Source organism: Herpailurus yagouaroundi, unplaced genomic scaffold (assembly GCF_014898765.1).
Source record: "Herpailurus yagouaroundi ecotype Mexico unplaced genomic scaffold, PumYag 139, whole genome shotgun sequence".
Classification (NCBI taxonomy): domain Eukaryota; kingdom Metazoa; phylum Chordata; class Mammalia; order Carnivora; family Felidae; genus Herpailurus; species Herpailurus yagouaroundi.
Genome location: NW_024412394.1, coordinates 30364314 through 30390050, shown reverse-complemented (window position 1 = coordinate 30390050; position 25737 = coordinate 30364314). Strand labels below are relative to the sequence as shown.

The 25737-nt window shown below is 37.3% G+C and overlaps 1 long non-coding RNA gene across 1 annotated transcript in view; it reads left to right on the top strand.

The window, feature by feature from the left end:
* Positions 1-528: 528 nt before the first annotated feature.
* Positions 529-25737, top strand: part of LOC121029635 (uncharacterized) — a 122319-nt gene continuing 97110 nt past the window's right edge. Inside the window, exons 1-2 of the long non-coding RNA XR_005789815.1 lie at positions 529-573; positions 23432-23825. This is a non-coding gene — a long non-coding RNA (uncharacterized LOC121029635). The remainder of the gene's footprint in view (positions 574-23431; positions 23826-25737) is intronic.

Below are 25737 nucleotides of genomic sequence, written 5' to 3'. Positions count from 1 at the left end.
AAAGTCAGACACTTAACCAACTGAGCTATCCAGGTGCCCCATCTTTTCATTACTCTGTCGTCCAGGTCATTAATTCATTCTGCTTCTTCCAGCCTACTGATCATTTCACTTAGTGTATTTCTTAGTTTGTTTATTGAGCCCTTTTCTATGCTATTTTATACCTCATCTTTGTGTTATTTGTCCCACTCATGTCTTTCACTCTTTTTTCAAGTCCAGCAAGTATCTTTATGATCATTACTTTAAATTCTCTGTTAGGAATTTTACTTATATTTGTTTCCTTTATATATCTGGCATTGTCCTTGTCCTATTCTTTTATCTGGGAAAAATTCCTTTGTCTTTAATTTTTTCCAAGTCTCTATGCCTGCTTCTGTGTGTTAGGAAAGTCAGCTATTTCTCCTGCTCATGAGGGTAATGGCCTTATGAAACAGAAGTCCTACAGTGTAGTGTCCCTCTTCCCTAGGGCCTGCTGCTGTTCTGCTATTGAGGTCCTGGCCATTTTTTCTTTCAGGTTACTTGTATGCTGAGATTCTCTTTGCCAGTTGTGGGCAGTGTTTGGTCCCTGGCCTGCATGTGGTGAGTTTTTAAAATTTTTAAAAAAATGTTTACTTATTTTTGAGAGAGAGAGAGAGAGAGAGAGAGAGCACAAGCAGGAGAGGGGCAGAGAAAGCTGGAGATACAGAATTCAAAGCAGGTTCCAGGCTCTGTACTGTCAGCACAGAGCCCAACATGGGGCTCAAATTCACGAACCATGAGATCATGACCTGAGCCAAAGCTGGACACTTAACCAACTGAGCCACCAGGTGCCCCATGAATGTGGTGAGTTTTAACTAGGTGTGCACTGGTCTGCTTGTGAAATGAGGCTTCTTGCCATTGGCGCTGCAACTTACTACTAAACTCTTGGATTGGAGATGTGGTGTGAGCAGGGATTTGGGCCAGTCTTCTGTGGGAGGGTGCGCACTGCACTGGGACTGAGGCAAGTGTGACTGGGAAGAGGGGACAGGGCTTGCTGTAAGCAAATTAGGTAATGAGTGTCAGTGCTGCACTGTTTCCCACAGATGGCCCTGTGTTTACACTGAGGGGCAGGGGAGGGGAAATGGCACCTGCCAGTTTCTATGTTCCTAGAGGTGTCTCTCCATGAATGCTGCCTCTCCAGGACATGCTCCAAGATGAGAAAATAACCTCCCACTTTTTACCTCAGATGCTTTTCATATTGTTGTTTCCACACTATATGTCTGTGGCATGTTTGCACTACCTTCTCTCTTAGAGTAGTCACAATGCCTTTGGACTCTTCCTGAGCCACACTCAGCAACCTTTAGAATTCCAGCCTTTAAGCCCCACTGGTTGCAAGAACTCATGAAATTCAGCCACTCTTGCTTTACAACCCAATTTCTACGGGGAATGTCTTCCCTGTGTGATCCCCTGTGTGCTAGTATGTTTCCTGCACGTCTCTGTGACCATGAGTCCTTTCCCACCACAGTGGCCATGATCGATTTCTCTCTCAAACCACATCTCTGCACTTCCTATCTTCTTCTATGTGGCCTCTTCTCTACCTTTAGTTGTGGAGTTTGTTCTGAAAGTCTTCACATAGACTTTGGGGGTATTTAGGATAATTTTGGTAGTTATCTAGTTGTATTCATAGGACAAGGGGAGGCTAGAGACCTTCTACTGCACCACCATCTTTTCTTTCTTCTGATATATACTTATTACACCATATATATTTATATACTACATATATACTTATTTAATTATGACACTCTTAAATTGTTACCAATTTATCAACATTTGCAAAATGAGTATACATATATGTTTATATATATATATATTTCTTTTATCATATCTGATTATATATTTATGAGAGAATCCTATAATTTATATAAAATTTACTTAGTAGAGTATAATATAAATTTCATGATTTCTACATCGGTTAAAAACATATTTCTGATTCTTATTGATAATTTCTTTTTTGAAAAATTGTACCAGTTTGTATCCCCACCTACAATGTATAGGTATCTTCTGTACTCTTGATTTTTCTCTCCTATATTTTAAACCTTGCCCATTATATTTTGATTTTGTTTAGTCTCATTTTTTCACTATTTTTCTAAATAAGCCTTTAGTTTTTAAGACCAATTGTAGACTTACAACAAAATTCAGAGGGACGTATAGTGATGTCCCATATACTTCCTGTCTCCATAGCTGCATAGACATTATTAACATCATTCACCATAATGGTACATTTTTTACCAGGAACCTGCACTGACTCAAGTCCATAGTTTACCCTAGGATTTATTCTAGGTTTGTATATTCTGTGGATTTGGACTATGTGTAAGGATATATATCCACCATTATATAATCATAGAGTATTTTCTCTGCTATATAACAAGCCTCTGTGCTCCACCTATTATTATTATTATTGTTGTTGTTGCTATTATTATTTATTTATTATCTCACTCATAACTTCAGGAAACCACTGATCTTTTTACTGTCTCCATGTTTCCCTAGTGTAAAAAGTTGTATAGCTAAAATACAGTATATAGAATTGTCATCTTGATTTCCTTCACTTAGTAATATAAATTGAAGTTTCCTTCATGTATTTTCATGACTTGATAGTTCATTTCTTTTTAGTTCTTATTAATATTCCATTGTCTGGATGTGTTATTTTCTTTATCCATTCACCTACTGGAGGACATTTTAATTGCTTCCCTGTTTTGGTATTGTCAGTGTTCTGAATTTTTGCCATTCTACTAAAATGTACAGTGGTATGTCATTGTTTTAATTTTTATTTCCCTAAAAACATATTATGTGGAAAAATTTGTGTATGCTTATTTGCCACCCAAAATTTTTTTTTGGTATCTGCTAAGGTCTTTGGCTCATTTTGTATTTGGGTTATTTGTTTTCTTATTATTGAGTTCTTTAAAAGGTCTTTGTATTTTTGGATAACAGTTTTCATCAAATGTGTCTCTGGAAATATTTTCTTCCACTATGTGGTTTGTCTGTTAATTATCTTGGTGTCATTATTCACAGAGCAGAAGTTTTTAATTATTCAAGTCCACATTATTAATTGTTTCTTCATGGGTTGTGTCTTTAGTATTATATCTAAAAAGGCATCACCATACCCAATATTATCTACACTTTCTCCTGTTATTTTCTAGGATTTTTATAGTTTGCCTTTTACATCTATATCTCGGATCTACTTACAGATAATTTTTATGAAGTGTCAAAGATGTATGTCTAGACTTATTTTGTTGCATGTGGATGTCCAGTTGTTCTAGCACCATTTGTAGAAGAGACTATTTTTATTGTTTCGTTTCTGCTTCTTGTCAAAGATCAGTTGACTATGCTTATCGAGGTCCATTTCTGGATTCCACTGATATGGTATTTCACCAATACCATAATAACTCTATTGCTGTAGTTTATACTGAACCTTGAAGTCAGGTGGTGTCAGTCTTCCAATTCCGTGCTTCCTCAATATTGTGTTGGCTATTCTGGGTCTTTTGCCTCTCATCATAAACTTCTAGATCAGTTTGCTTATAACCACAAACTGCTTGCTGTGATTTAATTGGGATTACATTAAATCTATAGATTAAGTTGGGAGGGACCGATATCTTGACAATATATGGTCTTCCAATCCATAAACATGGATTTTTCTCTCCATTTATTCAGTTCTTTGATTTCATTCACCAGAGTTTCGTAATTTTCTTTGCGTAGCTCTCTACATATGTTGGTAGATTTATGCCTAGGTACTTCAGGTTTTTCGATGCAATTGTAAATTGTATTTTGCTTTTATTTTCATATTTCACTTATTAATTGCTGGTAAATAGGAAAGCAGTTAACTCCTGTATATTAACCTTGTTTCCTGAAACCTTGCTATAATGTCTCCTCAGTTTTAGCTGTTTTTTTCTTTTAGATTTTTCTGTAGATGTTCATGTCTTCTGTGAACAAAAACAGCTTTATGTCTTTTTTCCCACTTTGTATTCCTTTTAATTCCTTTTCTAATTCCTTTTAATGTCTTATTGCACTAACAAGGACTTACAGTATGATGTTGAAAAGGAGTGGTGAGAGGGGATGTTCTTGTTTTGTTCCTGATCTTACTGGGAAATCTTCAAGTTTCTCACCATTAAATATAATGTTAGCTGTAGGGTTTTGTAGATATGCTTTATCAATTCAAGGAGGTTCCCCTCTATTTTGAGTATCCTGAGAGCTTTTGTCATGAAAGCTCTGTGATGGATATTGTCAAATGACTTTCCTGCATCCAATGATAGAGTCATGTAAGTTTTCTTTTTTAGTCTGTTAATATTATGAGTTACATTAATTGCTTTCTCATGTGAAACCAGTCTTGCATATCTGAGATAAGTCCCACTTGGCCATGGTGCATAATTGTTTTTATACTTGCTGAGATTTGATTTGCTAATATTTTATTGAGATTTTTTTCTATAATCGTGAGATATTGGTATATAGTTTTCTTATCTTTATCTAGTTTTCATAGAAGGTAATGCTGGCCTCAAAAATTGGGTTAGGAAGCATTCCCTCAGTTTCTATCTTCAAAAAAGATTATGTAGAGAATTGGTACAATTCTTCCTTAAATATTTGGTAGAATTAGTGAACCCATCAGTGGATGGTACTTTCTCTTTTAAAAGGGTTTTAATTATTGATTAAATTCTTTAACATATATAGGACTATTAAGATCATCTATTCTTTTCTGAGTTTTGGCAGTTTTGGTTTTTTTAAGAAATTGGTCTGTTTTACTTAGGGTATCAAATCTGTGGGCATAGAGTTGTTCATAGTATTCCTTTTCTGTTCTTTTAATTTCCATGGATTTTTCAGTTGTTTTCTCTTTCATTTTGGATATTGCTAATTTGTGTTTTCTCTTTTTTCTTTCTTATTTAACCTGGATAGAGGCTTACTGATTTTATTGATCTTTTCAAAGAACTAGCTCTTGGTTTTGTTGATTTCTCTCTCTTGATTTCCTGTTTTCAATTTCATTGATTTCTATTTTAATTCTTATTGTTTCTTTGCCTTTCATTTTCTAGTTTCCTAAGCTGTAAAAGTAAAATATTGATTTTAGAAGTTCACTTCTAATATTTGCATTCAATCCTATACATTTTCCTCTAAGTCCTGTATTCACTACATTCCACACATTTTGATAAGTTGTTTTCATTTTCATTTAGTTAAAAACATTTTAACATTTAACTTGGGATTTCTTCTTCAATTCATTTGTTTTTAGAATTATACCGTTTAATCCTTATGTGTTTGGAGATTTTCCATTTAACATTCTGCTATTGATTTCTAGTAATTCCATTGTGGTCTGAGAACAGACATTATAGGATTTATATTATTTTAAATCTGTTAAGGAATATTTCAGTCTGTGGTCTATTTTGAATATTTCATGAGAGCTTCAAAAGAATGTGTATTCTGCTTTTCTGGGATAATATAGTCTATAGATGTCAATTCAATCCAGTTAATTGATGGTGATGTTGAGTCCAATTATGTGCTTACTGGTTTTCTGCCTGCTGGATCTATCCATTTCTGATAGAGAGGTGTTGAAGTCTCCATCTATGATTGTTCATTCATCTATTTATCTTTGTGGTTCTATCAGTATTTTTGTCACATTATTTGATGCTCTGCTGTTAGGTGTTTACATGTTAAAAATTATTATATCTTCTTGGAGAATTAACGTCTTTATCATTTTGTAATGCCCTACATTATCCCTGATAACTTTCTTTACTTTGAGGTCTGCTCTGTCTGAAATCAATAAAGCTACTCCTGTTTTCTTTTGAATAATGTTAGCATGATATGTTTTTCTCAATTTATTTACTTTACTCTATATGGACTTTTATATTTAAATTATTATTTTTTTTTTGTAAATAACATATAGTTGGGGTATTTCTGATCCACTCTATCCCTGTCTTTTAATTGGTGCATTTAAACCACTGACATTCAACGTGATTACTATTATAGCTGGGTTAATATGTACCATATTTATTAGTGCTTTCTTTTTGTTGCTTTTGTTCTTTGTTACTATTTTTGTCTTCTGCTATTTTTTCTACCTTTTCTGATTTTAATTGAATGTTTTAAATGATTCAATTTTTTCTTCTTTCTTAGCATATCGGTTTTGCCTCTTGTATTTCTTAAATGTTTTTTTAGTAGTTGCCTTAGAATTTGCAGTATAGATTTACAACTAATCCAAGTTGCCTTTTAAATAACATTGTACCACTTCATGTGTAGTTTGAGTCTCTTATAATAACAAAATGATCCTAATTCCTGTCTCCTATCTCTTGTGTAATTGCTATCATTCATTTCACTTATGTGTAAACATGCATAAGCCTGTTAGTAAACACAAATATACAAGATACATACATAAGCATACCTGATAAAAATGTTGCTATTATTGTTTGAATAGTTTCTTGTTCAATTATGAATAAGAAAAATACAAGTTTTTAATTTACCTTTACTTATTCCTTCTTCAATGTTCTTTATTAAAATGTGAGTTTCTGATCTGTATCATTATTATATATTATTTCTCTGAAGAACTTCTGTTTCTTGCAAGGCAGATCTACTGGGAATAAAGTCCCTCAATTTTTGTTTGAGAAAGTTTTTGTTTCTCCTTCATTTTTTATTTATTTATTTATTTATTTTTTGTATTTATATATGAAATTTATTGTCAAATTGGTTTCCATACAACACCCAGTGCTCATCCCAAAAGGTGCCCTCCTCAATACCCATCACCCACCCTCTCCTCCCTCCCACCCCCCATCAACCCTTAGTTTGTTCTCAGTTCTCAACAGTCTCTTATGCTTTGGCTCTCTCCCACTCTAACCTCTTTTTTGTTTTTTTCTTCCCCTCCCCCATGGGTTCCTGTTAAGTTTCTCAGGATCCACATAAGAGTGAAACCATATGGTATCTGTCTTTCTCTGTATGGCTTATTTCACTTAGCATCACACTCTCCAGTTCCATCCACGTTGCTACAAAAGGCCATATTTCATTTTTTCTCATTGCCACGTAGTATTCCATTGTGTATATAAACCATAATTTCTTTATCCATTCATCAGTTGATGGACATTGAGGCTCTTTCCATAATTTGGCTATTGTTGAGAGTGCTACTATGAACATTGGGGTACAAGTGCCCCTATGCATCAGTACTCCTGTGTCCCTTGGATAATTCCTAGCAGTGCTATTGCTGGGTCATAGGGTAGGTCTATTTTTAATTTTCTGAGGAACCTCCACACTGCTTTCCGGAGCGGCTACACCAATTTGCATTCCCACCAACAGTGCAAGAGGGTTCCCGTTTCTCCACATCCTCTCCAGCATCTATAGTCTCCTGATTTGTTCATTTTGGCCACTCTGACTGGCGTGAGGTGATACCTGAGTGTGGTTTTGATTTGTATTTCCCTGATAAGGAGCGACGCTGAACATCTTTTCATGTGCCTGTTGGCCATCCGGATGTCTTCTTTAGAGAAGTGTCTATTCATGTTTTCTGCCCATTTCTTCACTGGGTTATTTGCTTTTCGGGTGTGGAGTTTGGGGAGCTCTTTATAGATTTTGGATACTAGCCCTTTGTCCGATATGTCATTTGCAAATATCTTTTCCCATTCCGTTGGTTGCCTTTTCGTTTTGTTGGTTGTTTCCTTTGCTGTGCAGAAGCTTTTGATCTTCATAAGGTCCCAGTAATTCACTTTTGCTTTTAATTCCCTTGCCTTTGGGGATGTGTCGAGTAAGAGATTGCTACGGCTGAGGTCAGAGAGGTCTTTTCCTGCTTTCTCCTCTAAGGTTTGGATGGTTTCCTGTCTCACATTCAGGTCCTTGATCCATTTTGAGTTTATTTTTGTGAATGGTGTGAGAAAGTGGTCTAGTTTCAACCTTCTGCATGTTGCTGTCCAGTTCTCCCAGCACCATTTGTTAAAGAGACTGTCTTTGTTCCATTGGATGTTCTTTCCTGCTTTGTCAAAGATGAGTTGGCCATACGTTTGTGGGTCTAGTTCTGGGGTTTCTATTCTATTCCATTGGTCTATGTGTCTGTTTTTGTGCCAATACCATGCTGTCTTGATGAGGACAGCTTTGTAGTAGAGGCTAAAGTCTGGGATTGTGATGCCTCCTGCTTTGGTCTTCTTCTTCAAAATTACTTTGGCTATTCGGGGCCTTTTGTGGTTCCATATGAATTTTAGGATTGCTTGTTCTAGTTTCGAGAAGAATGCTGGTGCCATTTTGATTGGGATTGCATTGAATGTGTAGATAGCTTTGGGTAGTTTTGACATTTTGACAATATTTATTCTTCCAATCCATGAGCAGGGAATGTCTTTCCATTTCTTTAAATCTTCTTCAATTACCTTCATAAGCTTTCTATAGTTTTCAGCATACAGATCCTTTACATCTTTGGTTAGATTTATGCCTAGGTATTTTATGCTTCTTGGTACAATTGTGAATGGGATCAGTTTCTTTATTTGTCTTTCTGTTGCTTCATTGTTAGTGTATAAGAATGCAACTGATTTCTGTACATTGATTTTGTATCCTGCAACTTTGCTGAATTCATGTATCAGTTCTAGCAGACTTTTGGTGGAGTCTATCGCATTTTCCATGTATAATATCATGTCATCTGCAAAAAGCAAAAGCTTGACTTCATCTTTGCCAATTTTGATGCCTTTGATTTCCTTTTGTTGTCTGATTGCTGATGCTAGAACTTCCAGCACTATGTTAAACAACAGTGGTGAGAGTGGGCATCCCTGTCGTGTTCCTGATCTCAGGGAAAAAGCTCTCAGTATTTCCCCGTTGAGGATGATGTTAGCTGTGGGCTTTTCATAAATGGCTTTTATGATCTTTAAGTATGTTCCTTCTATCCCGACTTTCTCAAGGGTTTTTATTAAGAAAGGGTGCTGGATTTTGTCAAAGGCCTTTTCTGCATCGATTGACAGGATCATATGGTTTTTCTCTTTTTTTTTTTGTTAATGTGATGTATCACGTTGATTGATTTGCGAATGTTGAACCAGCCCTGCATCCCAGGAATGAATCCCACTTGATCATGGTGAAGACTTCTTTTTATACGCCATTGAATTCGATTTGCTAGTATCTTATTGAGAATTTTGGCATCCATATTCATCAGGGATATTGGCCTGTAGTTCTCTTTTTTTACTGGGTCTCTGTCTGGTTTAGGAATCAAAGTAATACTGGCTTCATAGAATGAGTCTGGAAGTTTTCCTTCCCTTTCTATTTCTTGGAATAGCTTGAGAAGGATAGGTATTATCTCTGCTTTAAACGTCTGGTAGAACTCCCTGGGAAGCCATCTGGTCCTGGACTCTTATTTGTTGGGAGGTTTTTGATAACCGATTCAATTTCTTTGCTGGTTATGGGTCTGTTCAAGCTTTCTATTTCCTCCTGATTGAGTTTTGGAAGAGTGTAGGTGTTCAGGAATTTGTCCATTTCTTCCAGGTTGTCCAATTTGTTGGCATATAATTTTTCATAGTATTCCCTGATAATTGTTTGTATCTCTGAGGGATTGGTTGTAATCATTCCATTTTCATTCATGATTTTATCTATTTGGGTCATCTCCCTTTTCTTTTTGAGAAGCCTGGCTAGAGGTTTGTCAATTTTGTTTATTTTTTCAAAAAACCAACTCTTGGTTTCGTTGATCTGCTGTACAGTTTTTTTAGATTCTATATTGTTTATTTCTGCTCTGATCTTTATTATTTCTCTTCTTCTGCTGGGTTTAGGCTGCCTTTGCTATTCTGCTTCTATTTCCTTTAGGTGTGCTGTTAGATTTTGTATTTGGGATTTTTCTTGTTTCTTGAGTTAGGCCTGGATTGCAATGTATTTTCCTCTCAGGACTGCCTTCGCTGCGTCCCAAAGCGTTTGGATTGTTGTATTTTCATTTTCGTTTGTTTTCATATATTTTTTAATTTCTTCTCAAATTGCCTGGTTGACCCACTCATTCTTTAGTAGGGTGTTCTTTAACCTCCATGCTTTTGGAGGTTTTCCAGACTTTTTCCTGTGGTTGATTTCAAGCTTCATAGCATTGTGGTCTGAAAGTATGCATGGTATGATTTCAATTCTTGTAAACTTATGAAGGGCTGTTTTGTGACCCAGTATATGATCTATCTTGGAGAATGTTCCATGTGCAGTCGAGAAGAAAGTATATTCTGTTGCTTTGGGATGCAGAGTTCTAAATATATCTGTCAAGTCCATTTGATCCAATGTCTCATTCAGGGCCCTTGTTTCTTTATTGACCATGTGTCTAGATGATCTATCCATTTCTGTAAGTGGGGTGTTAAAGTCCCCTGCAATTACCACATTCTTCTCAATAAGGTTGCTTATGTTTATGAGTAATTGTTTTATATATTTGGGTGCTCCGGTATTCGGCGCATAGACATTTATCATTGTTAGCTCTTCCTGATGGATAGACCCTGTCACTAGTATATAATGTCCTTCTTCATCTCTTGTTACATCCTTTAATTTAAAGTCTAGTTTGTCAGATATAAGTATGGCTACTCCAGCTTTCTTTTGGCTTCCAGTAGCATGATAAATAGTTCTCCATCCCCTCACTCTCAATCTAAAGGTGTCCTCAGGTCTAAAATGAGTCTCTTGTAGACAGCAAATAGATGGGTCTTGTTTTTTTATCCATTCTGATACTCTATGTCTTTTGGTTGGCGCATTTAATCCATTTACATTCAGTGTTATTATAGGAAGATACGGGTTTAGAGTCATTGTGATGTCTGTATGTTTTATGCTTGTAGTCATGTCTCTGGTACTTTGTCTCACAGGGTCCCCCTTAGGATCTCTTGGAGGGCTGGTTTAGTGGTGACAAATTCCTTCAGTTTTTGTTTGTTTGGGAAGACCTTTATCTCTCCTTCTATTCTAAATGACAGGCTTGCTGGATAAAGGATTCTCGGCTGCATATTTTTTCTGTCTAGCACACTGAAAATCTCGTGCCAATTCTTTCTGGCCTGCCAAGTTTCAAAAGAGAGATCAGTCACGAGTCTTATAGGTCTCCCTTTATATGTGAGGGCACGTTTACCCCTTGCTGCTTTCAGAATTTTCTCTTTATCCTTGTATTTTGCCAGTTTCACTTTGATACGTCGTGCAGAAGATCGATTCAAGTTACGTCTGAAGGGAGTTCTCTGTGCCTCTTGGATTTCAATGCCTTTTTCCTTCCCCAGTTCAGGGAAGTTCTCAGCTATTATTTCTTCAAGTACCCCTTCAGCACCTTTCCCTCTCTCTTCCTCCTCTGGGATACCAATTATGCGTAGATTATTTCTTTTTAGTGTATCACTTAGTTCTCTAATTTTCCCCTCATACTCCTGGATTTTTTTATCTCTCTTTTTCTCAGCTTCCTCTTTTTCCATAACTTTATCTTCTAGTTCACCTATTCTCTCCTCTGCCTCTTCAATCCGAGCCGTGATGGTTTCCATTTTGTTATGCATTTCGTTTAAAGCGTTTTTCAGTTCCTCGTGACTGTTCCTTAGTCCCTTGATCTCTGTGGCAAGAGATTCTCTGCTGTCAGCTATACTGTTTTCAAGCCCAGTGATTAATTTTATGACTATTATTCTAAATTCACTTTCTGTTATATTATTTAAATCCTTTTTGATCAGCTCATTAGCTGTTGTTATTTCCTGGAGATTCTTCTGAGGGGAATTCTTCCACTTGGTCATTTTGGATAGTCCCTGGCATGGTGAGGACCTGCAGGGCACTTCCCCTGTGCTGTGGTGTATAACTGGAGTTGGTGGGCGGAGCCGCAGTCAGACCTGATGTCTGCCCCCAGCCCACCGCTGGGGCCACAGTCAGACTGGTGCGTGCCTTCTCTTCCCCTCTCCTAGGGGCGGGATTCACTGTGGGGTGGGGTGGCCTGTCTGGGCTACTTGCACACTGCCAGGCTTGTGATGCTGGGGATCTGGCGTCTTAGCTGGGGTGGGTAGGCAAGGTGCACAGGGGCAGGAGGGGCAGGCTTAGCTTGCTTCTCCTTAGGTGATCCACTTCAGGAGGGGCCCTGTGGCAGCAGGAGGGAGTCAGATCCACTGCTGGAGATTTGGCTCCGCAGAAGGGCAGAGTTGGGTGTTTGCTCGGAGGAGCAAGTTCCCTGGCAGGAACTGGTTCTCTTTGGGATATTGGCTGGGGGAGGGGTGGGGGAGATGGCGCTGGAGAGCGCCTTTGTTCCCCACCAAACTGAGCTCTGTCGTCTGGGGGCTCAGCAGGTTTCCTTCCCTTTGTCCTCCAGCCTTCCTGCTTTCTGAGCAGAGCTGTTAACTTATGACCTCCCAGACGCTAAGTCGCGCTTGCTGTCGGAACACAGTCCGTCAGGCCCCTCCGCTTTTTGCAAGCCAGACTCGGGGGCTCTGCTTGGCCGGAGAGCCGCCCCTCCGCCCCGGCTCCCTCCCGCCAGTCCGTGGAGCGCGCACCGCCTCGCCACCCTTCCTACCCTCTTCCGTGGGCCTCTCGTCTGCGCTTGGCTCCGGCGACTCAGTTCTGCTAATCCTCTGGTGGTTTTCTGGGTTATTTAGGCAGGTGTAGGTGGAATCTAAGTGATCAGCAGGACGCGCGGTGAGCCCAGTGTCCTCCTACGCCGCCCTCTTCCGCCTTGTTTTTTCTCTCCTTCATTTTGAAGTATAATTTTACAGGGGACATAATACTAGGTTGGTGTTCTTATTTTTTTCTTTCAAGACTTTAAATATTTCACTTTACTCTTTTCTTGCTTGTTTGGTTTCCGAGGAAAAGTCAGGTGTAATTCTTATCTTTTTTCCTACACAAGTAAGGTATTTTTTTTCCCTCTGGCCTCTTTCAAGAATTTTCTTTCTTTTTGATTTTATATAGTTTAAAGATGAGATGTCTCAGTACAGTGTTTTTTTGTATTTATCCTGCTTGGTGTTCTTTGAGATTCCTGAGTCTGAGATTTGGTGTTGGATGTTCGTTTGGGAAAATTCTAAGTCATAATTGCTTCATTATCTCTTCTCCTTTGGCATTCACATCCATGTATAATATATCTTTATTAGTTGTCCCATAGTCCCTGGATATTCTTTTCTTCTTTTTTTTTTCTATTTTTTGTTCTCTTTGATTTTTAATTTTCAAGGATTCTAATGATATGTTCTGTACTTTAGAGATTCTTTCTTCAGGTGTGTCCAGTCTACTAATGGATCTATCAAAGGCATTTTTTGTTGTTGTTAGGTTATAGTGTTTTCTTTCTCTCCAACAGTCCCCCCTCCACCTTTGTGATTTTCATCTCTCTGCTTACATTGTAAATCTGTTCTTACATGCTGACTACTTTCTCCTTTAGAGCCTTAGCGTATTAATCATAGTGGTTTTAAATTCCAACATTGTGGGAGCTCATAGAGCTTGGGTGGCTGAGATTTAAGAAAGAAATGTTTTGGTTGAGAAGCAGCAAAACAGATCAGGAAAACCAGGTCTCCTTTGAAATGTCAAGGCTGAAGACAGCCTGAACTTGCCTGTGGATCAGCATGTTTTCCCCCTATGTAAATGTAGTAAAACAATCCCCTTTCTATGACATATACACTGCCCCGGTCATGTATGCCTGTGCATCACTACCCTGATTGTATTGTTCCCCTGATAATCTATGAGGGTGCTTCGTTCCTGTATTTGAAACCACACATTCCTTTCCTCTGTACCCCTTGAAATGTACTGATAAGATCCTCAATAAAAACTGGAGATGAGTTTTGTTCAGGGCCTTCACCACTTGGCCCCCTCGCCCTCTCCTTTCTGTGAGTAATCGGTCATCCTCCACCCGAGTGTTTGTGGATCAAACCCAGCACAGCATCCCTGCCATGTCTCATTCTGATAATTGTTCTGTCTTTTAATTTTTTTTTTTTTTGCCTTTTGGTATGCCTTGTCATTTTTTCTTGATAGCCAGACATGATCTAGTGGGTGAAAGGAATTGTTATAAGTGGGTGTCTAGTAATGTAGATGTGAGATGTGAAGAGAGGTGAAGCATTCCTTAGTTCTCTATTATGGTTTCAGTCTTTTAGTGTCCTATGCCTCTGATTTGTAAACTTCACAAGTGTTTCTCAGTTTTTCCCTTCCCACTTAGGTGAGTGAGATGACTAGAACTGGCTGAAGTTGGGTATTTCCTTTCCACAGGTCAGTTAGATTCTGATAATACCCCAACAGGTTAGGCTCTGGTTAACTAGTTTCCATTGAGAATAGGTTTGTCAAGAACAGAGTGCTCTGGCATATTTCAAAATGATTCCTTTCCCCCTCCTCCTGTTAGAAGAATGAGGGAATTTTTTAAATCTAACATATGCTGCAGGAATCTGGTTGACCTCCTGAAAGTATATCTCGGTATTATAGAGCAACCATATGACTGGATTCTCTAATTTTGTTGTTGTTGTTGTTGATGTTGTTGCTTGTTTGCTTTTTTTTTTTTAACTCTCAAGCATTGTCCATACTGAATCTCCAGCACTTTGTCAATTACAGTTCAGGTTTTCCTACAATACCACTGAATTCCACAGTAGTCTCATGAGTCTCTGCTCTGGCAAGCCACAACTCCTTGTATTTGCTTGTCTCTCTAGTTTTGTGGGGTTCAGTGGTTTGCCCCGTGTCCTTCCCTGTCTTATTGTTGCAAGAAGAGTTGCTGATTTTTGTCTGTTCAGCTTTTTACTTTTTCTTATGATAGAGGGGCAACTTCCAAGCTCATTAAATGTGAAAATAAACTGCTTTTCACTTACTTTTTATATTAGCACATTAACTTTCTTGAGTTTCCTAAGTTTAAAAGATAGTTTAAAAAAATCTGCAAACTTTATTTCTTTGGGGAAGCAGGTATAAAACTATTTTCTATGTATTCATTGCCAAACTACTTGAATGAGTCAACTATATCCACTTCATCACTTACCATTTTTCAATGCAGTCTACTATCTACCCTAGCACATCATTGAAATAGCATTTAAGATCACTAATGACCTCCTAATTGCCAAATCAGTGGCATATTTTCAGTATTCATCTTATTTAATCTTTCCAGCTCAAGAGATAATGGTGCCTCTCTCTTCTTGAAATTCTCTGTTGTATTAGTGACACATTGTCTCTAATCCACACTTTTATTCAAGGTTCCATATTCAAGATGTCAATTTTCCACTAGCCCTTTAACTGAAAGTCTTAGAATATTTTAAATTCTACAGAATATCAAAACAACTATATGATAGCCTGTTTCCATCATAATTTCTCACCCTTACATCTTTTCCACCTTTTATATTCTTCTGCATTTAAAGATAAAATTTGTTAGCCTCTGCCTGGTTCATTGCCCTTCTCAGTCCTCTCTTGCTAGAACTAGAGTTACTGTCTCCTCCCACCTGCAAATTAGCCACATTCTTCTTTGTAAACTAATTCTAATCAAGGCAAGGAAACAATCAGTAGCCTCAGGAAACATGTTTAGGAAGTCCAAATTAAGTTGATTTCTCAAATCTGTGATTTAGTGACATAGTCATCCCTATACTTATGATTTTCTGTTAATCCCTGTCTGTTGGTCTTGGTCTATAAAAGTGGTCGTCTATTATTGTCAACCTTCTTAGGTGTTTTCCAGCCTTTTCTCCAAGAGCCTCTTCTATTTCATTCTTCCATATCCAATCCATTCTTCACAGATAATTTCTAAATCATAAACTCTGTGACATTATTCATATATTTTAAAAATCTTTATGTAGTTCCCTATTGCTTATTGTTACATTGTCATATGATTAAGAACCTTAACAATTTAATAGACTCCTGTATCCACCCAGTAGTCTCACTCCATAGGGCAGCTCCCCAGACATCTAACATACAGTAGTCACTTTCTATATTTTGCTGGTTTGAATGTTTATAACCCCTGTAGTAGGCATTTCTGGGAACACAATATTAATAAAAAATCATTCTCCTGCAAAGTTCCTGATACAATAGGTAGAGTTGGTTTATGATCAACGTTAATGACAGATAAATTTAAAGAAATATCAATTTATATACAGCCATAAGAATAGCCTCTCATTCAAGATCTTGCAGATCTTATGTCAGCACTATGTTGGACATGCCCTGGTAAATGAAAATTCGGTAGGGATGTCATTTGTCCAATGCAAAGCAACTTTAGAGTTCTGAGGTATAAGCACTGATATTTAAAATGTAGAGTAAGAGCAAGTATAAAGGTATACAGTAAGTCCATGTCTAAATATAGAGTTGACATCAGGTAAGAAATCCATGGAGGATTCTGGGCCAGCCAGTGGAGGTAATATTACTCTAGGTATAGGGAGAGAAGGCATTGATAATGGGAAACAGGTGTAACTTGCCAAGGAAAGGCAGAATATTATCCACAAATTAAAAATAGGAAGCAGAGTAATGACCTAATTAGTTGGAAAAGCACTGTTATGACAGAAAAAGAGTAGATTGGTTGAAACTATGGGCAAGGGATTGTGATTCAATTTAACCTTTGCAAATTATCAAGTCCATGGGATAGGGAGGAAATCTAATGAGAATTGCTAGAGTCAGCTTTGTAGGAGATTAATGGCTAGAACCTAATGTATAAAAATGGGCTTGTTCTAGACACTACTTTTTCCTTGAAGGAATCCCAACTTCTTACTAAATAGTCAAATCTCTTAGTTTGTGAAAACTAAAAAAGTTTATAACACTGAGTTTTCTATCAAATAAACCTGCAAACAAACTGAATCTAATTATGTCCTAATTAAGTCCTAAATTTTATGGTCTTGAAGTAAATATATATATGCACTTAAAACATGTTCTTTAGGGGCGCCTGGGTGGCGCAGTCGGTTAAGCGTCCGACTTCAGCCAGGTCACGATCTCGCGGTCAGTGAGTTCGAGCCCCGCGTCAGGTTCTGGGCTGATGGCTCAGAGCCTGAAGCCTGTTTCCGATTCTGTGTCTCCCTCTCTCTCTGCCCCTCCCCCGTTCATGCTCTGTCTCTCTCTGTCCCAAAAATAAATAAACGTTAAAAAAAAGAACATTTAAAAAAAAACATGTTCTTTAGTAATCAAATTTGTATAAATATATTTTTCTCAAAATTTTAAAACTATTGCCTGGAAGTTTCTAATTTTATGATAGTTGCTTGCTTTATGTTTACCATTGCCAAAAAATAATCTATTGAGCTTGATTCTATCTAAACAAACATGATGAGTATTCTAAAAGAGTTAACTCATGGACTGTTTGAGGCAAAAAGTGATCTGTTAAATGGAGAGAAATTTTACTGCACACTTTACAAAATACTGTGTTATCCTTTCCAAGGACAGGGATCAAGTCTCCTTCAAAGGTTAAAATTTTAGGGGCGCCTGGGTGGCGCAGTCGGTTAAGCGTCGACTTCAGCCAGGTCACGATCTCGCGGTGCGTGAGTTCGAGCCTCGTGTCAGGCTCTGGGCTGATGGCTCGGAGCCTGGAGGCTGTTTCCGATTCTGTGTCTCCCTCTCTCTCTGCCCCTCCCCCGTTCATGCTCTGTCTCTCTCTGTCCCAAAAATAAATAAAAAACGTTGAAAAAAAATTTAAAATGGCTAAAATTTTAAACACATAAAGTTTATCTCCTGAAACATCCTTTGAAGATTCCTTACTTAAATTGGAATGATTGAACTTCTCATGGTTACTCTAGTACTGACCATGGCTATTGAAAGTATATTTACATCTTTTAGAAACCACATGGATAAGTAAATAATATGTTTGGGACTTCCAGTTATAACATAATTGGATATTTCTTCAATAATATACTATCCTTTTGTATTCTAAAGTTATGAACAACTGGAAATGGTTAGAAATGTATTGTCATATTATATATAATGTATATGTCACCGATTTAAACCAATTATTTGTTATTTATTTATTTATTTATTTATTATTTTTATTTTTTAATTCACATGCAAGTTAGCATATAGTACAATGATTTCAGGAGTAGATTCCAGTGATTTGTCCCCTATGTATAACCCTATTGCTCATCCAAACAAGTGTCTTCCTTAATGCACCTCACCCATTTGGCCAATACCACCACCCAACACTTCTCCAGCAACCCTCAGTTTGTTCATTGTATTTAAGAGTCTCTTATGTTTTCTTGCCCTCCTTGGTTTTATATAATTTTTGCTTTTCTTCCATTACGTGCATCTGTTTGGATCTTAAATTCCACATATGAGTGAAATCATGCGATATTTGTCTTTCTCTGTCTAACTAATTTCACTTAGCATAATACCCTCTAGTTCCATCCACATAGTTGCAAATGGCAAGATTTCATTTTTTTTTTGATTGCCAAGTAATACTCCATTGTATATATACCACATCTTCTTTATCCATTCATCTGTTAATGGACATCTGGGCTCTTTCCATATTTTGGCTATCGTTGATAGCACTTCTATAAACATTGTGGTACATGTGCCCCTTCAACACAGCACACTTGTGTTTCTTGGATACATACCTAGCAGTGCCATTGCTGGCTTGTAGGGTAGTTCTATTTTTAATTTTTTGAGGAACTCCACACTGTTTTTCAGAGTGGCTGCACCAGTTTGCATTCCCACCAGTGGTGTAAAGAGATCCTCTCTCTCTGCATCTTTGCCAACATCTGTTGTTGCCTGAGTTGTTCAGTTTAGCCCTTCTGACTGGTGTGAGGTGGTAATTCATTGTGCTTTTGATTTGTATTTCCCAGATGATGGGTGATGTTGAGCATTTTCTCATGTGTGTTAGTCATCTGGATGTATTCTTTGAAGAAGTGTCTATTCATGTCTTTTGCCCATTTCTTTACTGGATTATTTGTTTTTTGGGTGTTGAGTTTGATAAGTTCTTTATAGACCTTGGATATTAACCCTTTATCTGATATGACCTTTGCAAATATCTCCTCCCATTCCGCCGGTTGCCTTTTAGTTTTTCTGATTGTTTCCTTTGCTGTCAGAAGTTTTTCATTTTGATGAGGTCCCACTAGTTCACTTTTGCTTTTGTTTCCCTTGCCTCCAGAGATGTGTTGAGTAAGAGGTTGCTGCAACTGAGGTCAAAGAGGTTTTTACCTTCTTTCTTCTCTAGGATTATGATGGCTACCTGTCTTATGTTTAGGTCTTTCATCCATTTTGAGTTTATTTTTGTGTATGGTGTAAGAAAGTGGTCCAGGTTCATTTTGCCACATGTCGCTGACCAGTTCTCCCACCATTTGCTAAAGAGACTGTCTTTATTCCATTGGATATTCTTTCCTGCTTTTTTCAAAGATTAGTTGGCCATACGTTTGTGGGTCCATTTCTGGGCTCTCTATTCTGTTCCCTTGATCTGAGTGTCTGTTCTTGTGCCAGTACCATACTGTCTTGATAGTTACAGCTTTGTAGCATAGCTTGAAGTCTGGGAGTGTGATACCTCCAGCTTTGGTTTTCTTTTTAATGATTACTTTGACTATTCAGGGTCTTTTCTGGTTCCATACAACTTTTAGGATTGTTTGTTCTAGCTCTGTGAAGAATGCTGGTGTTATTTTGATAGGGTTTGCATTGAATATGTAGATTGCTTTGGGTAGTATAAACATTTTAACAATATTTGTTCTTCCAAGCATGGGCATGTAATGTTTTTCCATCTTTTTGTGTCTTCTTCAATTTCTTTTACAAGCTTTCTATAGTTTTCAGTGTGTAGATTTTTTACCTCTTTGGTTGGGTTTATCCTAGGTATTTTATGGTTTTTGGTGTAATTGTAAATGGGATAGATTCCTTGATTTCTCTTTTTGTTGCTTCATTATTGGTGTATAGGAATGCAACAAATTTATGTGCATTGATTTTATATCCTCCGACTTTGCTGAATTCATGAATCAGTTCTATCAGTTATTTGGTGGAACCTTTTGGGTTTTCCATGTAGAGTATCATGTCATCTGCGAAGAGTGAAAGTTTGATTTCCTCCTTGCTGATTCCTTTTATTCCTTTGTGTTGTCTAATTGCTGAGGCTAGGACTTCCAATACTATGTTGAATAAAGGTGGCGACAGTGGACATCCCTGTCATGTTCCTGTCATGTTCCTGACCTTAGGAGGAAAGCTCTCAGTTTTTCCCCATTGAGAATGATATGAGTGGTAGGTCTTTCATATATGGCCTTTGTTATCTTTAGATATGATCCTTCTATCCCTACTTTCTTGAGGGTTTTTTTCAAGAAAGGATGCTCTATTTTGTCAAATGCGTTCTCTGCATCTATTGAGAGGATCATATGGTTCTTGTCCTTTCTTTCATTGGTGTGATGTATCACACTGATTTTTTTGCAGACATTGTACCAGCCCTGAATCCCAGGTATAAACCCACTTGGTTGTGGTGAATATTCTTTAAATGCATTTTTGGATCCAATTGGCTAATATCTTGTTGCGGATTTTTGCGTCCTTGTTCACCAGGGAAATTGATCTGTATTTCTCCTTTTATTGGGATCTTTATCTGGTTTTGGAATCAAGGTAATGCTGGCTTCATAGAATGAGTTTGGAAGTTTTCCTTCTCTTTCTATTTTTTGTAACAGCTTCAAAAGAATAGGTGTTTACTCTTCTTTATATGTTTGGTAGAATTCCCCTGGAAAGCCATCCCAACTCTGGACTCTTGTTTGTTGGCAGATTTTTATTTTAATTTGATTTCTTTACTGGTTATGGATCTGTTCAAATTTTCTATTTCTTCCTGTTTCAGTTTTGGTGATTTATATGTTTCTAGGAATTTGTCCATTTCTTCTAGATTGCCCAATTTATTGGCATATAATTGCTCATAATATTCTCTTATTATTGTTTTTATTTATGCAGTGTTGTTTCTGATCTCCTCTCCTTAATTCTTGATTTTATTTATTTGTGTCCTTTCCATTTTCTTTTTGACCAAATTGGCTAGGAATTTATCAGTTTTGTTAATTCTTTCAAAGAACCAGCTCCTGGTTTCATGGGTCCATTCTAGTGTTTTGTTGTTGTTGTTGTTGTTGTTTATAGCATTGATTTCTGCTCTAATCTTTATTATTTCCCCTCTTAATCTGGTTTTGGTTTTATTTACTGTTCTTTTCCCAGCTTTTTAAGGTGTAAGGTTAGGTTCTGTATCTGAGATCTTTCTTCCTTAGTTAGGAAGGCCTTGGTTACTATCTATTTCCCTCTTATGATGTCTTTGCTGCACACCAGAGGTTTTGGGTTGTGTTTTCATTTTCATTGGCTTCCACATACTTTTTAATTTACTCTTTACTTTCTTAGTTAGCCCATTCATTCTTCAGTTGGATGTTCTTTAGTCTCCAAGTATTTGTTGTCTTTCCAAATTTTTTCTTGTAGTTGATTTCGAGTTACATAGTGTTGTGGTCTGAAAATAGGCACTGTATGATCTCCATCTTTCTGTACTTGTTGAGGGCTGCTTTGTGTCCCAGTATGTGATCTATTCTGGAGAATTTTCCAGTGCAGTCGAGAACAATGTGTATGCTGCTGTTTTATGATGAAATTTTCTGAATATATCTGTTAAGTCATCTGGTCCAGTGTGCCATTCGAAGCCTTTGTTTCCTTATTGATTTTCTGTTTAAATGATATGTCTATTGCTATAAGTGGGGTATTGAAGTTTCCTACTATCGTGGTATTATTATCAATGAGTTTATTTATGTTTGTCATTAATTGATTTACATATTTATGTGTTTCCACTTTGGGAGCATAAATTTTACAATAGTTAGATCTTCTTGGTGGATAGACCCCTAAATTATGATATAATGCTCTTCTTTGTCTCTTGTTACAGTCTTTATTTTAAAATCTAGATTGTCTGATATAAGTATGGCTACTCCATCTTTCTTTTGGCAACCATTAGTATGATAGATGGTTCTCCATCCCCTTACTTTCAATCTGAAGGTGTCTTTAGGTCTAAAATGGGTCTCTTGTCAATAGCATATAGATGGATTTGTTTTCTTATGCATTCTGTTACCTACGTCTTTTGATTTGGAGCATTTAGTCCATTGACATTTAGAGTGAGCACTGAAATATATGAATTTATTGCCATTATGTTGCCTGTAGAGTTGGAATTTCTGGTGGCATTCTCTGGTACTTTCTAGTCATTGTTGTTTTTGGTCTTTTTGTTTTGTTTCATCTTTTCTCCTCTCAGAGAGTCCCACTTAAAATTTCTTGCATTGCTGGTTTAGTAGTCATGAACTCCTTTAATTTCTGTTTGTCTGGGAAACTTTTTCTCTCTCCTTTTATTTTGAATGACAGCCTTGCTGGATAAAGAACTCTTAGCTGCATATTTTTCTGATGTAGCACATTGAATATAACCTGCCATTCCTTTCTGGCTGCCAGGTTTCTGTGGACAGGTCTGCTGCGAACCTGATCTGTCTTCCCTTGTAGGTTAAGGACTTTTTTTTTTCCTTGGTTGCTTTCACGATCCTTTCCTCATGGGCTTGTGTCTTTTGTGGATTTGACTATGATATTTACCTTGTTGATGGTCTGTTTTTGTTGAATCTAATGGAGGTTCTCTGTGCTTTCTGAATTTTGATGTCTGTGTCTTTCCCCAGTTTAGGAAAGTTTTCAGCTATGATTTGCTCACATAACCCTTCTACCCCTTGTTCTCTCTTCCTTTTCTGGGACCTCTATGATTCAGATGTTATTCCCTTTTACTGAGTCACTGAGTTCTCTAATTCTTATATCAAGCTCTTTTGCCTTAGGTTCCCTCTTTTTTCCTGCTTCATTATTCTCCATAAGTTTGTCCTCTATATCTGCTTTACTGCTCTGCTACATCCATCCTTATTTCCATAGCATCCATTCAAGATTGCATCACAGTTATAGCATTTTTAACTTTGTCCTGACTAGATTTTTCTTCTTTTAACTCTGCAGAAAAGGATTCTCTGCTTTTCTCAACCCCCCCTAGTATTTTTATTATCATGATTCTATATTCTTGTCCAGATATCCTGCTTGTGTCTGTGTTGAGTAAGCCCTGACTGTCATTTCTTCCCATTCTTTCTTTTAGGATGAATTCCTTCATTTCATTTGAAGGGAAAAATATACTTAATAAAATAAAAAAATAGTAAAAATTAAAAAAATTAAAAACAACACAAAAAAAATCAAGTAAAGGATGCTAGATCCTGGGTGTGTTTTGGTCTGGTTGTTGAAAGAAGCTTGACAGAATAGAGAAAAAAAGGGAAAGAAACAAAAAGAAAAAAAGGAGGGGGAGTAAGGGAAAATGTTTGCAAATTAAAAAAATGAATGCAACAAAATAGGATGAAATGAAATGATGAAAGTAAAGTAAAATTGAAAAAAATTACAAAAAAGTAAAAAATAGAGTAGAAAAAATTAAAGAAAAATCTTTTTTATATAAACAGAAAGTAAAAATAATTTTTTTTCTTTCTGTATTCAATAATAAGAAAAGGAAAGAAAAAGAAAAAAGTTGATTAGATAGACCAGTGAAGAGAATGAAATATGATTGAAATTACATCCAGTTTCCCCTAGGAGTCAAACTGTGAAGCACTTTATAGTTCGTAAACTAAGCAGGTGGAGAGACTCATGGTGCTCATCTAGAGTGCAGTCCGCTCAGTTGGGCAGGGCTTGGTGTAATGGCTCTATTCTCCACTAGATGGCGTTGCTTAGCTCACTGCGGTGGATCCTTTGTGGTGTCTGCTCTTGGGCTGGAGAAGTGAAATGGCGTCACCAACTACTTCCTCCCTGGTATCAGAACTCTGTGCTCTTGAAGACTGGCAATCAAGCACCCCTCCTTTGTCTCCAACTTCCGTCCATTTCCTGCTACCAAACTGTATCTGACCAAGCTATCAGCCTGCCAGGTGGCACCTTCTTCCCGTGTTTTATCTCACATGGGGTTGTGTTTCCAAACCCCTCTCTTCTGAGGGCTCTGCAGCTTTGACCCACTCAGACCCTCCTGGGGGAGGGTCTCGCTGAGCAGTGGCTGGGTGCTTGTCTGCCCCCAGGAATTTTCCTGTGACTCTGCTGCTGTGGATGCCCGGAGACTGCAGGTCGGGTGCCAACCCACCACTAAAAAGTTGTGTGATCGTGTAGCAGCATTGTTTCAGAGATTATGGTAAATCACAACACACATCTGGCACGAGGCTTCACCCTTAATGTCCTTGTTTCAACACCAGTGAAAGTGGCTCTTCTCTGGGGGTCTGCTGGGACCTTTGCCTGTGGCGAAGGGTAACTGCCATTCCCCATGTGGCCTGGGGACACTTCGGACCTTGCTGTCTGCTCCTAGAGATTTGCCCTTCCCAGCAGAGCACCACCAGGTACTGAGCTGTGCTCCCCTGTTATTTAGAATCTTAATGGAATTTAAACCCTCTCCTTTCTCCCTTTTTCATTCAGTCCCTTTGCATGTGTTTCCACTCTATCTCTTTCTCTCCAGCTGCTTTCAATGGGGAGTGCTTTTCCTGTGCTCTCCGCCCTCTCTCTTTTCTCTCTCCACGGCTTTTCTCACTCCCAATTCACCTCTCCGTGCCACGTACCTGCCGAGTTCTGTGGTTCAGGTTGTGCAGATTATTGTGTTAATCCTCAGGTAAGTTTCCTAGGTGTGCAAGATGGTTTGGTGTTTATCTAGCTGCATTTCAGGAAAGAGAGAGGCAAAAAAACCTTCCATGCTGCTCTCCATCTTGGCCCCTCCCTCAAGTCACTGAGTTTTAAGACTCCTAGACTGAGGTACACTTGCACTATATAGAGACAATTGTATTAGGAGAAGTGTGACTTTTCACTAGGTAAAAACTTCAACCTATATTTATTCTATGCGTCCAGCATAAAAGAAAGTCACTGTTAAAGCAAATATGTGTTTAATAGCAACAGAATCAAAATACAGAATACTATATTACCACTTAACAAATTTCCTCTGTAAAATTTTCTTAATATGTAGAGACTTAAGTTCTATAGTACAGGAGAGGTATTGGTTCAAGAGTAAAAACAAAAGCAAACATTTCTGTAGAAAGAATTGCTTCAGATTCTAGTAGGCTTTACCATGAGTATATCCAATGAAGTGTTTTGCATCAACGAAAATAAAGTTTAGAAAAGCACATACATATTTAATAGACAAGGTTCTATTAATTTGACAATTATAACATATATCAACAAACTCATTAATTAATGGTTATGAATATCAGATCCTGAAAATTGCTGATAAACCAACACATTCCAAAGAATATTTTTTTAACTACAGGTTTAATATATTTTGTATTTTAAATCATTACTAAAATGAACTTTTACAGTTAGCACCTTATGAAGAAATAGAAAATTTGAACAAACCCATAACCAGTAAAGAAATTGAATTAGTAATCAAAACTCTCCCAACAAACAAGAGTCCAGGGCCGGATGGCTTTCCAGGGGAATTCTAAAATACCACTCTATAATTTTACACATAGCACTTTCTCATATATTACTTAACTTATATCTAATTTCAATTTTGTACCTAAAATAAAATCTTAATTCAGCTCAATGTTTTTTGTTCTGGTTATAGATACTATCCTAAGGGAAGGAATTGTACACAGCATTAGTTTAATTTCAGTGTTATTTTAAAAGAGATCCAAGAAAAGTACAAGTCATAATCAATCAGAGATAAACTAGAAAAGCATGAATTATGTGACTCTGAGTTCCTCACTACTTGTCTAAAGTCATTGTGCCAAATACGAACAACCAAATATGTAGCTAAGTATAACTTGTTATTCAACCTGATTTAAAATTGCTTAAAAATGAGTTAAGGATATAAGATGGTGAACAGAAATAATGTATTATAGTGTTTTTTAAACACTATAATAAAGTTTTTTAAACTTTTTGGAGTATTGGATGAATACTATCCATGGATAAAATATAAAAAGGAAAAATTACTATAAGATGACAACCTGGATGTTTTTCGTCTTTAAGCCCACAGGGATTCTAGTTCCAGTCCTCACT